Consider the following 14,293-nt stretch of genomic DNA (forward strand, 5'->3'; position numbering starts at 1 on the left):
AAAGATAGAGGCCACACATTTAAAGTAAAACTCTGTCGTATTTTCCACTTGCTCAAATTAACACGGAAAGGACAAACCAGAGCCAAGTTTTGGGTTGAGTTCAAGCTTTCACTTTTAAATGCCCGAAGGCAAATTTTTTGGAGACTCTAAACGAGATCCATACACAACTTTTCGGGAGAGAATAAAGATACTTTCCCAATGCTTCCCATACCCAGAGTAACATCATTTGACAGCTGACCCATAAAAGCAACATGCCTGCATGTCCAGAATATGCTTCACAAACAATGGTGGGAATTAGGGCTGCGTTCCCCCCAGCAATTGCGATGGTGGTGGTGGTGATGGGGGTGTATTAATAATAGCAGCACAGGAGGCTTTTTAAAAAACCTTCCTCTTCTGCTGGCCGGAGTGGGTGGGTGTGTCCTGCGTTGGGGCAATTTTCGGCCTCTGAGAAACAACCCTGCCCCACCATCCTGCCCTGCCATTCACACCACCTGCTCTGCTCTTTTACCTTCTGGCCTACCTTCACCCAGCCTGAGGCTCTGGATTGCTCTCAAGAGCCCTGCTTTGCAGACATTTTTGTCTCTTGCTCCCTCCCACTGGCCCCCAACCAACCTGGCGCCTCCTAGGGTCCAGGCACACTGGGCCCCCATGCCCACCTGCAGCCCCAGAGACTGTAAATTGAGTGATTCTGCATCTAGCAAACCTGATGCTATTCACCCAGCTAACAGCTCATTCAGAAGGAAAATACAACTTTTCCTTTCCACTTCATTTTTGTGGTATAAACATGGTCTGAGAAACAAATTACTTAACAGTAATAAGATTGTGTGTCTTATAGACTTACAATTCACTTTGTCACCATCTAGCCTATGGAATTTGATTTTGCAAGTCCTGCAGTTTCATCTTGTACAATGCAATGAGTTTTGGGTAAGTGGATAAAATACTTCTTCATTAAAGGAGAAGGATAGACAGTGCATTTCTGGAGAATGAGGCTTTTTGTTTTGGATTCTCTCAGTGCTGCGTTCACCTAGCTTTTTAGCATTGGCAGAGTAACAAAAGGCAGGATAGTTTTCTTTCTCCTCCTTTCCTTTCCTGGAGCCCAGTGTATGCAAGGTTGGCATGGAGGTGAAAAAGATGCTCTTTCAGCATGTATGATCATTGGTCTGGGCACTGTGAAATATCTCCCTGCACTGTGGGGACCTCCCTGCCTGCACCCCACCTCCCTTCAGCCCCAGGATCCAACACTAAGGAGAAAATTAACAAGTAAGAGGCAGAGCTCAGGCACCAAGAAGCAACTGAAGATCAGGCTTGGCTGTAGGCAAAGAGTATACAGAAACTAAAGAGCCCAAGGGGATGGGAGGAAGTGTGAGAAGCTACAGGGAGGAAGAGGGTCCTCTGGGAAAGCAAGGAGGTGGGAGCCTCCAGGGTGAGAAACAAGCATGGCTGCAGGGAATGGGTCTTGGGGAGGGAGACCTGCAAGAACAGGGCCAAGGAGCTATTCCTCATCAAATCTTAACTCTCCCATAGGCCTGGGTTGCTTTTGAATGTAAGACTTGAACTAAAGAAAACAAAAATGGATTGTTTCATCCATTTTCTTTCAGAATTGTGGATGTGTTTAACCACTTAACTTTTAAGTTAAGTATAATTATTTAGATCACGGATGTAACTAATAAAGGTTTAAAGGAGAAGTTACAAAAGAATAAAAGTTCTGAGGGTCAAATCTATATATGTTTGCTCCATAAAAAGAATGCCACCATTAATCTTTACAAAAAATTCTTAAAATTTTAATTACAAATGGGTATGCATCCCAGATATAAATAGGTCTGAGACAAAACAAAACTAGAGTTCTGGGTCATGATTGTAGTCGAGGAGCTGACTCTGGTCAATCCACGTAAGAGACAAAATAGAGATAAGCATGATAAACATCTATGGATCAATAGGAATCCTTAAGGAGATAGGGAATGGGGAGTTACTAAGTGGAAAAAAAAATAGAGGGACTGTGGAAAGAAAGACATTGTTTGAAAGGAGCACTATTTTTCTTACCCTCTTTCACATCTCCATGTGATGGCTTATCACACAGCTTACTTCAGAACAACTCAGGAGGCACTCACAATAGGGACACAGCAGTGTCCTGGAAAGATGCGAGGTGGATAAGGAAGTGACAGCCAGGAGCCTATCAGAGGGGACTTGAAAGGTTGGCGACAGCCCTGGTTAAGGAGGTAACTAGCCTCTAAGAGCCATTGTGATGAGGAAAAGGGGCAAAAGAAGATTCTGGTGGCACATTAAATTTCAGCTTCAATATGCAATTTCTTAACTTAAGGACTGTTATTTTCTATAAATTTACCTTCTTTTCTGATAACCTCAAAATGTGTGTAAAAGAAATGTGGTAAACAGAGAAAGAGGACACAGGTTCTCACATCAAAGGCAATGACACAGAACAGCTGAAGATAACTCTTATTTATCCACACACTGATACCTAATTTGTGAATTATTTAGGCTCTTTAGGGTCACCTACTCTTCTCTTAGGCCAGTTAACTTTCTCATTAACTCTGGGATGATAAAGGGAGAAAAGTGGAAGTTCAACTCAATGGAGATACAAAAGATCAGCACTGGGAAAAGACATGGTGGGAGACAGGAAAGTTCATCTTTTTTGGCTTATACGGTTTTTTGCTTATTTATGAATTTCATATATCCTAATTTATCTGTTTCTTTATTATGAAAAAGTATAAGTTGCACAAACTATTAATAGTTATGTGTTATCACTTTTTTGGATTCAGGTGAAGTGAAAAGAGGGCACAAAGCATTGGTTTGGGAAAGATAATGTTAGATTAAAAGATGATGCTAGAAATAGTATATACCCTAGTTAGCTTATATTGTTACCATTGAGGAGAAAACTCAAACTGTAACTTCTGCCAAGGTCAGCGCAACAGGTGGGGTAATGGTGAGGATGGTCTGGAAGCCTTATGTCAGTGACCTGAGAATTAAATACCTATGCATGGGGCAGAAGTGAAGTAGGCAGGTATAAGAGGATAAAGGCCGGGATTCTGTGGCCGGAGAGAGCACACCCAGTCCAAAGGCATTTAGAATGAATTTTAATAATCACTGTAATTTCTTAACTTGAGGATTGTTATTTTCTATAAATTCACTTTCTTTTCTGATAACCTCATAATGTGCTTAAAAGAAATGTGGTAAACATAGAAAGAGGACTGGTAGGCCATGCCCCTTCTAAATTTCAACTATTCCCCAGAGCACTAGCAGTAGGCTCCCATGTGGGCAGATGGTGCCCATGAGTGAATGCTGCTTTAAATAAATTAAAGGAATCAGAAAAGAACTTCCATGTGATTACCAGAAAATATAACCCTTAAGAACCAATGGGAAATAGCAGTCACTATGGAAAATGGTATGGAGGATTTCAAAAACTTAAAAAAGAAACACCATCATATGATCCATTAATTCTACTTCTGGGTATTTTCCCCAAAAAAACAAAAATACTAATTCAAAAAAATATATGGACTCCTGTGTTTATTATAGCATTATTTACAATAGCCAAGATATGGAAGTAACCTAAGTGTTCATCAATAGATGAAGGGATAAAGATGTGCTACATATATGCAATGGAATGTTACCCAGTCATAAAAGAGAATGAAATCTTGCCATTTGCAACAACATGTGTTGGACCTAGAGGGCATTATGCTAAGGAAAATAAACCATACAGAAATACAAATAAATATAATTTCACTTATATGTGGAATCTAAAAAACTAAAACAAAACAGAAATTGACTCATAAATACAGAGAACAAAGTGGTCATTGTCATAAGGGATGAGAGTGAAGGGATGGGAAAAATATGTGAAGGAGATAATGAGGTACAAAGTTCCAGTTATAAAATAATGAAGTCACGGGGATGAGAAGTACAGCAAAGGGATATAGTCAATAATATTGTAATAACTTTGTATGGTGTCATATGGCTACTACACTTACTGTGGTGAGCATTTTGTAATGTATAAAATTGTCCAATCACTATGTTTCACATCTGAAATTAATATAATACTGTATATCAACTATACTTCACACACACACACACACACACACACACACACACACACACACACACACACACACACACAAAGAACCAATAGGAAATAAAAAGAAATGCCAGGAGACTGGAGATAGGACAATTTTTTTCTGACATTAGAAGTTCCTGGATTCTAGGGATTATTGGATTTAGACATAAATTGTAAGCAGCATTACAGGATGGCTTAATAGTAGGTATTAAGCAGATAGTATCTTTTGACTACCTTAAAAAGATAGGGTCAGTTAACAGGTTACTACATGGGTGCAAAATTAATCGTTTCTTTTTTGATAATCTAGACCAATAAAGTGACAGAGATGCACAATATTTGTAATGAAGTACATTGTGATTTTAGCAGGGAGGCTGACGCACTGGGCTGACTGTAAACATGTGGATTTGTGATTAGCCAGTGGCTATGTGATTAGCCAGTGAGAGATGGCAGAGCAGCGGGCCAACATCATCATGAAAAGTAATTTTTGAGTCATGCGATGTCTGTCTTGGTTCACCTGATCTGTGCTGGTGAGCATTTTGGTGAATTATGTTGGCATATAGTAGGTATGCTTATCAAGCAATTTATATCAAGTGAATAAGATGAAAAATTAATATACTGGATAAAAACAGCATTTCAATAGGTCTTAAAGTGCTGGAATGAACACAAAGGAAAAAAAATATTTTTGAGTTTCACAGAGATAAATAAGTCCTAACTTTAGATTAAAGCAAACATTTCAGAAGAGGTTTGAGGATATTTGAATTAGCTCATGTGAAAAAACTCTGGTTTTAATTAATTGTAGGCTCACTGTGAACCAAAGATGTGACTTGGCTGCTATGATTATGATGCAATCTTACAGCAAATAAAATGCTGTAGACCAAATAATAATAACTACCATTTACTGAAAGCATTGTATCTCATATACGTTATATCAATAACTTTTAATACTCTTCAGTTAGGTATTAATGCTCCATTGTGCAGATGGGGACATAAGTTCAGAGCAGTTAACTAACTTGCTTAAGGTCAAACAGCTAGTTACTGTAAATCAATATTAAAATCTTTCCATTATATTGTGCTATTTTTTTACATGAAAGAACTTCTTATCCTTGTATTCTATGACTATTAGCCTAGCACATAGTAGGTGCTCAAAAATGATAAATAAATGAATAAAGGCATTACATCTAGGCTCTAACTACAACACAGAATTAGGTTCCATTTATGTACCACCTTTAAAGGGTGAAGTTGACAATTAAAGGTGCATATTGAGAAACTGAGCAGGATAGTATTTGATATGCTGTGTGCATCATAAGCAGTTAAAGGGTTTTGAGGTACTTAGTTTGGAAAAAAAAAGTGGGGAGATGATAATGATCTTCACATATGTAGAATATTTTCTCAGGGAGAAAATATTTAGTATTTTTTCTGTTTTTATTCATTAGGCTGTTATCTAAGGCAGTTTCTCCTCCTTCAGGAGGTGTTCACATAGAGGCTATGTGTAGCTAGACAACACATTCTTTCAAAGCAGAGCCTTATTTTACATGCCCACTACCCAGGCCATACTCATGCCTGCTGCTCAGAACAGATTTGTTGAATTACCACTGGTCAGGTGTGTAGGAGAAACAACTGCTTTGGGCACAAGTAATGTGTGCTCAGTGACCTCCGGATCCCTTTTCAAGTTTATGGTGCTAAATTTTATGTGCTCTACAATGAATAATTCTGTACCATCTTCTCCTAACATTGGACTTTAAAGCTTGTCCACTGGGTCCCATCAGTCCTCAAAGTGTGGTTAGTGGACCAGCAGCAGCATCTGGAAACTTGCTAGAAACAAATTCTCAGGCCCCACCCCAGACACAGTGAATCAGGAACTGGGGGCAGGGAGATATCCAGCAACCCGTGTTGTAACAGGCCCTGCAGATTATTCTGAGGCCCTCAGAGTTTAGGAACTGCTGGGTTAGACGTTTCTAGCTGTCCCTGCATTGGCTGTGCGTTCGAACTCAGTGAGACTGAGTGTTTCTCGAGGACAGCACCCCGCCTTGTGGGCCCTCAGCATCTGCCTCTCTGCATGGTACACAAGGAAAGCCTAGGGTGCACATACTAAAACAGAACTGAGTTTGTAAAAGGACAGTGAGCATGGAATTTGATGGAACAGACTTTAATGATAGGAGTCCAAAACTCATCAGAAAAGAAGCCAATCGTCAATGTTGTTTAATAGGTTAAAAGCTTTTTTTTTTTGATATTAGCTAGATATTGACTCAAAGTAGAGGAGGAACTGTATTGGTTCAGGATGCATCAGGGTCATTGTTTATATAAAAAATGGAAAAAACAAGGATTTCTCAGAATAAGTTTCCTATGAGGTGTGATCTCCCAAATATTTATTGCACATTTTACATTCCATTTGGGTACAAAAATATGATCTAATAATGATACATTTAAATTGATAATTATAGAAGTATCTTTGTATTTCTAAAAGGCTCATGCAAATACAATTTATGTCAATTTTTTTTAAAAGGCAGTGGCAAGAGGAGGAGCATGAGGCACAGTACTGAAGAAACTCTTTTCCCAAGTCTTTTAGTACAGCAAAGAGCCAGCTCTTAAGTCTTCTGACCTCACATCTCTGTATTGGAGCTGTCTAAACTAAAGGGAGAATTACACAATATTCTGTATGTGTACATATAGAATGTGCACAGTTAACTTATATATATTAAACATATATAAGTATAGAAATGTGTGTATAAAACTGGACATCTACACATAAGAGAATGAAACTGGATTATTGTCTAACACCATACACAAATGCAAACTCAAAATAGATTAAAGACCTAAATATAAAACATGAAACCGTAAAACTCTCAGAAGAAAACATAGCCAAAAAAATCTCTTGAGACTACGGAGCCAAGATGGCGGCATGAGTAGAGCAGCGAAAATCTCCTCCCAAAACCACATATATCTATGAAAATATAACAAAGACAACTCTTCTTAGAATAAAGACCAGAAGACACAGGACAACATCCAGACCACATCCACACCTACGAGAACCCAGTGCCTCGCAAAGGGGGTAAGATACAAACCCCAGCCCGGCAGGTCCTGAGCACCCCTCCCCCCAGCTCCTGGTGTGAGGAGTGGAGTCAGAATGGGAGGGAGAGGGAGCCCAGGACTGCTGAACACCCAGCCCCAGCCATCCGGACCAGAGCGCAGACACAGTGCATGCACAGGGCCCTGGATACTAGGGAAACAGGGCAACAAGAATGGTGAGCAGGTACCGGAGGCCGGTGCCGGAGGACAAAAGAAAAGTGAGTGGCCATCTTTTTGTTTTCTTTTGTTTTGTTGTGGTGAGTGCTTTTTGGAAGTCTTAAAGGGACAGGGACCCCAATACTAGGGAAACAGGGCAGCAAGACCAGTGAGCAGGTATCGGAGACTGGCGCCGGAGAACAAAGCGAGCGGCCACCTTTTTTTTTTTTTTTTTTTTTTTTTTTTTTGGCGAGCACTTTTTGGAAGTCTTAAAGGGATAGGGACCCCAATACTAGGGAAACAGGGCAGCAAGACCAATGAGCGGGTGCCCAAGGCTGGCACCGGAGAATAAAGAAAAACGAGCGGCCATTTTTTTTTTTTTGTGGTCGTTGTTTTGTTTTGGTGGGTGCTTATTGGAAGTCTTAAAGGGGTAGGGCAGGACACTTAGTCCAGAGGTAGGGAATCCGAGAATCTCTGGGCACTCTAACCCCCTGGGCTGCAGGGAGCACGGAGGTCCCTTACAGAGATAAATAGCCTCCCAGCCACTCCCTCTCCAAAGCAACTCCACCATTTTGGAGCAGCAGCCCATGCCAGGCCACGCCCACAGCAACAGCAGAGATAAACTCCATAGCAGCCAGGAAGGAAGCAGAAGCCCTGTCTGCACACAGCTACCCAGCACAAGCCACTAGAAGTCGCTATTCTCCCAGGAGAGGAAGGCCACAAACCAACAAGAAGGGAAGTTCTTCCAGCCGTCACTAGTACCAGCTCTGCAAACTATTCCTATCACCATGAAAAGACAAAATTACAGGCAAACCAAGATGACAGAGACACCAGAGAAGGAGACAGATCTAACCAGTCTTCCTGACAAAGAATTCAAAATAAAAATCATAAACATGCTGACAGAGATGCAGAGAAATATGCAAGAGAAATGGGATGAAGTATAGGGAGATCACAGATGCCAGAAAGGAGATTACAGAAATGAAACAAACTCTGGAAGGATTTATAAGCAGAATGGATAAGATGCAAGAGGCCATTGATGGAATTGAAACCAGAGAACAGGAATGCATAGAAGCTGACATAGAGAGAGATAAAAGGATCTCCAGGAATGAAACAATATTAAGAGAACTGTGTGACCAATCCAAAAGGAACAATATCCATATTATAGGGGTACCAGAAGAAGAAGAGAGAGGAAAAGGGATGGAAAGTATCTTGGAAGAAATAATTGCTGAAAACTTCCCCAAACTGGGGGAGAAAATAATTGAACAGACCATGGAAATACACAGAACCCCCAACAGAAAGGATCCAAGGAGGACACATAATAATTAAAATGGCAAAGATCAAGGACAAGGAAAAAGTTTTAAAGGCAGCTAGAGAGAAAAACGTCACCTATAAAGGAAAACCCATCAGGCTAACATCAGACTTCTCGACAGAAGCCCTACAGGCTAGAAGAGAATGGCATGATATATTTAATGCAATGAAACAGAAGGGCCTTGAACCAAGGATACTGTATCCAGCATGACTATCATTTAAATATGATGGCAGGATTAAACAATTCCCAGACAAGCAAAAGCTGAGGGAATTTGCTTCCCACAAACCACCTCTACAGGGCATCTTACAGGGACTGCTCTAGATGGGAGCACTTCTAGAAAGAGCACAGAACAAAACACCCAACATATGAAGAATGGAGGAGGAGGAATAAGAAGGGAGAGAAGAAAAGAATCTCCAGACAGTGTATATGACAGCTCAATAAGCGAGCTAAGTTAGGCGGTAAGATACTAAAGAGGCTAACCTTGAACCTTTGGTAACCATGAATTTAAAGCCTGCAATGGCAATAAGTACATATCTTTCAATAGTCACCCTAAATGTAAATGGACTGAATGCACCAATCAAAAGACACAGAGTAATAGAATGGATAAAAAAGCAAGACCCATCTATATGCTGCTTACAAGAAACTCACCTCAAACCCAAAGACATGTTCAGACTAAAAGTCAAGGGATGGAAAAACATATTTCAGGCAAACAACAGTGAGAAGAAAGCAGGGATTGCAGTACTAATATCAGACAAAATAGACTTCAAAACAAAGAAAGTAACAAGAGATAAAGAAGGATACTACATAATGATAAAGGGCTCGGTCCAACAAGAGGATATAACCATTCTAAATATATATGCACCCAACACAGGAGCACCAGCATATGTGAAACAAATACTAACAGAACTAAAGGGGGAAATAGACTGCAATGCATTCATTTTAGGAGACTTCAACACACCACTCACCCCAAAGGATAGATCCACCGGGCAGAAAATAACTAAGGACATGGAAGCACTGAACAACACAGTAGAGCAGATGGACCTAATAGACATCTATAGAACTCTACATCCAAAAGCAACAGGATATACATTCTTCTCAAGTGCACATGGAACATTCTCCAGAATAGACCACATACTAGCTCACAAAAAGAGCCTCAGCAAAATCCAAAATATTGAAATTCTACCAACCAATTTTTCAGACCACAAAGGTATAAAAGTAGAAATAAATTCTACAAAGAAAACAAAAAGGCTCACAAACACATGGAGGCTTAACAACATGCTCCTAAATCATCAATGGATCAATGAACAAATTAAAATAGAGATCAAGGAATATATAGAAACAAATGAGAACAACAACACAAAGCCTCAACTTCTGTGGGACGCAGTGAAAGCCGTCCTAAGAGGAAAGTATATAGCGATCCAGGCACACTTGAAGAAGGAAGAACAATCGCAAATGAATAGTCTAACATCACAATTATCAAAATTGGAAAAAGAAGAACAAATGAGGCCTAAAGTCAGCAGAAGGAGGTACATAATAAAGATCAGAGAAGAAATAAACAAAATTGAAAAGAATAAAACAATAGAAAAAATCTATGAAACCAAGAGCTGGTTCTTTGAGAAAATAAACAAAATAGATTAGCCTCTAGCCAAACTTATTAAGAGAAAAAGAGAATCAACACAAATCAACAGAATCAGAAATGAGAATGGAAAAATCATGACAGACTCCACAGAAATACAAAGAATTATTAAAGACTACTATGAAAACCTATATGCCAACAAGCTGGAAAACCTAGGAGAAATGGACAACTTCCTAGAAAAATACAACCTTCCAAGACTGACCAAAGATGAAACACAAAAGTTAAACAAACCAATTACGAGCAAAGAAATTGAAATGGTAATAAAAAACTACCCAGGAACAAAGCACCTGGGCCGGAAAGATTTACCTTGGAATTCTATCAGATAGACAGAGAAGACATAATACCCATTCTCCTTAAAGTTTTCCAAAAAATAGAAGAGGAGGGAATACTCCCAAACTCATTGTATGAAGCCAACATCACCCTAATAACAAAACCAGGCAAAGATCCCACCAAAAAAGAAAATTACAGACCAACATCGCTGATGAATGTAGATGCAAAAATATTTAATAAAATATTAGCAAACCAAATTCAAAAGTATATCAAAAGGATCATACAACATGACCAAGTGGGATTCATCCCAGCGATGCAAGGATGGTACAACATTCGAAAATCCATCAATATCATCCACCACATCAACAAAAAGAAAGACAAAAACCACATGATCATCTCCATAGATGCTGAAAAAGCATTTGACAAAATTCAACATCCATTCATGATAAAAACTCTCAGCAAAATGGGAATAGAGGGCACGTACTTCAACATAATAAAGGCCATTTATGATAAACCCACAGCCAACATTATACTGAACAGCGAGAAGCTGAAAGCTCTTCCTCTGAGATCGGGAACTAGACAGGGATGCCCACTCTCCCCACTGTTATTTAACATAGTGCTGGAGGTCCTAGCCACGGCAATTAGACAAAACAAAGAAATACAAGGAATCCAGATTGGTAAAGAAGAAGTTAAACTGTCACTATTTGTAGATGACATGATATTGTACATAAAAAACCCTAAAGACTCCACCCCAAAACTACTAGAACTGATATCGGAATACAGCAAAGTTGCAGGATACAAAATTAACACACAGAAATCTGTAGCTTTCCTATACACTAACAATGAACCAATAGAAAGAGAAATCAGGAAAACAATTCCATTCACAATTGCATCAAAAAGAATAAAATACCTAGGAATAAACCTAACCAAAGAAGTGAAAGACTTATACTCTGAAAACTACAAGTCACTCTTAAGAGAAATTAAAGGGGACACTAACAAATGGAAACTCATCCCATGCTCGTGGCTAGGAAGAATCAATATCATCAAAATGGCCATCCTGCCCAAAGCAATATACAGATTTGATGCAATCCCTATCAAATTACCAGCAACATTCTTCAATGAACTGGAACAAATAATTCAAAAATTCATATGGAAACACCAAAGACCCCGAATAGCCAAAGCAATCCTGAGAAAGAAGAATAATGTAGGGGGGATCTCACTCCCCAACTTCAAGCTCTACTATAAAGCCATAGTAATCAAGACAATTTGGTACTGGCATAAGAACAGAGCCACAGACCAATGGAACAGACTAGAGACTCCAGACATTAACCCAAACATATATGGTCAATTAATATTTGATAAAGGAGCCATGGATATAGAATGGCAAAATGACAGTCTCTTCAACAGATGGTGCGGGCAAAACTGGACAGCTACATGTAGGAGAATGAAACTGGACCATTGTCTAACCCCGTATACAAAAGTAAATTCAAAATGGATCAAAGACTTGAATGTAAGTCATGAAACCATTAAACTCTTGGAAAAAAACATAGGCAAAAACGTCTTAGACACAAACATGAGTGACCTCTTCTTGAACATATCTCCCCGGGCAAGAAAAACAACAGCAAAAATGAACAAGTGGAACTATATTAAGCTGAAAAGCTTCTGTACAGCAAAAGACACCATCAATAGAACAAAAAGGAACCCTACAGTATGAGAAAATATATTTGTAAATGACAGATCCGATAAAGGCTTGATGTCCAAAATATATAAAGAGCTCACATGCTTCAACAAACAAAAATCAAATAATCCAATTAAAAAATGGGCAGAGGAACTGAACAGACAGGTCTCTAAAAAAGAAATACAGATGGCCAACAGACACATGAAAAGATGCTCCACATCACTAATTATCAGAGAAATGCAAATTAAAACTTCAATGAGGTATCACCTCACACCAGTAAGGATGGCTGCCATCCAAAAGACAAACAACAACAAATGTTGGCAAGGCTGTGGAGAAAGGGGAACCCTCCTACACTGCTGCTGGGAATGTAAATTAGTTCAACCATTGTGGAAAGCAGTATGGAGGTTCATCAAAATGCTAAAAACAGACTTACCATTTGACCCAGGAATTCCACTCCTAGGAATTTACCCTAAGAACACAGCAATCAAGTTTGAGAAAGACAGATGCACCCCTATGTTTATCGCAGCACTATTTACAATAGCCAAGAATTGGAAGCAACCTAAATGTCCATCGGTAGATGAATGGATAAAGAAGATGTGGTACATATACACAATGGAATACTACTCAGCCATAAGAAGAGGGCAAATCCTACCATTTGCAGCAACATGGATGGACCTGGAGGGTATTATGCTCAGTGTAATAAGCCAAACGGAGAAAGAGAAATACCAAATGATTTCACTCATCTGTGGAGTATAAGAACAAAGGAAAAACTGAAGGAACAAAACAGCAGCAGAATCACAGAACCCAAGAATGGACTAACAGGTACCAAAGGGAAAGGGACTGGGGAGGATGGGTGGGTAGGGAGGGATAAGGGAGGGGAAGAAAAGGGGGGTATTAAGATTAGCATGCATGGTGGGGGTGGGAGAAAGGGGAGGGCTGTACAACACAGAGAAGACAAGTAGTGATTCTACAACATTTTGCTATGCTGATGGACAGTGACTGTAAGGGGTTTATAGGGGGGACTTGGCATAGAGGAGAGCCTAGTAAACATAATATTCTTCATGTAAGTGTAGATTAAAGATGACAAAAAAAAAAAAAGAAAGAGAAGGGGGATTATTCCCTGATAGGATAAAACTAACTGTAAATAAATGATTAATGCATGCTTTAAATATCCTTAATTTTAATCACTTAAAGGGTGTCAGATGATTGGCTATGGAGGTACACTTTTCTGATAATATTCCTTTCTCTTAAAAAAAAAAAAGCAGTTCCTGCGTGGTGACCTCCAATGAGTTCTACACAATGGTATAAAGGGCATATCAAAGTGTGGGCAAAGGGTCTGTTTGTGTTTATACAGAGGATCAAAGCCTAATTTGGCTACCCAGAAAATGAACTTAGATAAGATATGAAGAAGAACTTCCAACATCAGCACTCTCTGGAAGAGTCATACCAGAAGATGATCATCAAAAAACCTCAACAAAGATCCAGGCGATGCTGCAGTTGTAGCTGCATTCATCCCACAGGTTCCTGGACTTGCCATTGCAATGAAGAAGGAGATATCTAAGCTGGCCTGTGCATACAGTAAAACAACAAATTTGACTGGATCTATACTGTTGGAACTCAACCAAGAATTAGGAGAAGTGCATGTTGTAGTACTCCAAAATCTTACAACTACAGACTATCTACGGTTAAAAGACCACATGGGATGTGAACAGTTCCCAGTAATGGGTTGTTTTAATTTGTCTGATTTCTCTCAGACTGTTCAAGTACAGTTGGACAATATCCATTATATCATAGACAAATTTTCACAATTGCCTAGGGTGCCTATCTGGTTTTCTTGGTTTCACTGGAGATGGCTGGTAATTATAGATCTGCTTTGGTTATGTAACTGTATTCCTATTATGTTAATGTGTGTGCACAATTTAATTATAGTTTAAAACCTATACATGCTGAAGTTACTATACAAGAAGATATGTCAAAGAAATAATCAATCTTCCCATGTTTTCTTCCATCTGCTACCTCTATAGCTTTTCTTTTTCCTTCCTAATTTCAACCCTTAAATAGAATTCGTGCCTCATATCGAATTCACCGAGTATCATAATTCCTCCAAGTGGTAAAGAT

At 39.3% G+C, this 14,293-nt stretch overlaps 1 protein-coding gene across 1 annotated transcript in view; it reads right to left on the bottom strand.

Annotated features, from left to right (window-relative positions):
* Positions 1 to 14,293, bottom strand: part of TRPM3 (transient receptor potential cation channel subfamily M member 3) — a 484,965-nt gene that overhangs the window by 5,931 nt on the left and 464,741 nt on the right.

The sequence above is a fragment of the Manis javanica genome, chromosome 2 (assembly GCF_040802235.1).
Source record: "Manis javanica isolate MJ-LG chromosome 2, MJ_LKY, whole genome shotgun sequence".
NCBI lineage: Eukaryota > Metazoa > Chordata > Mammalia > Pholidota > Manidae > Manis > Manis javanica.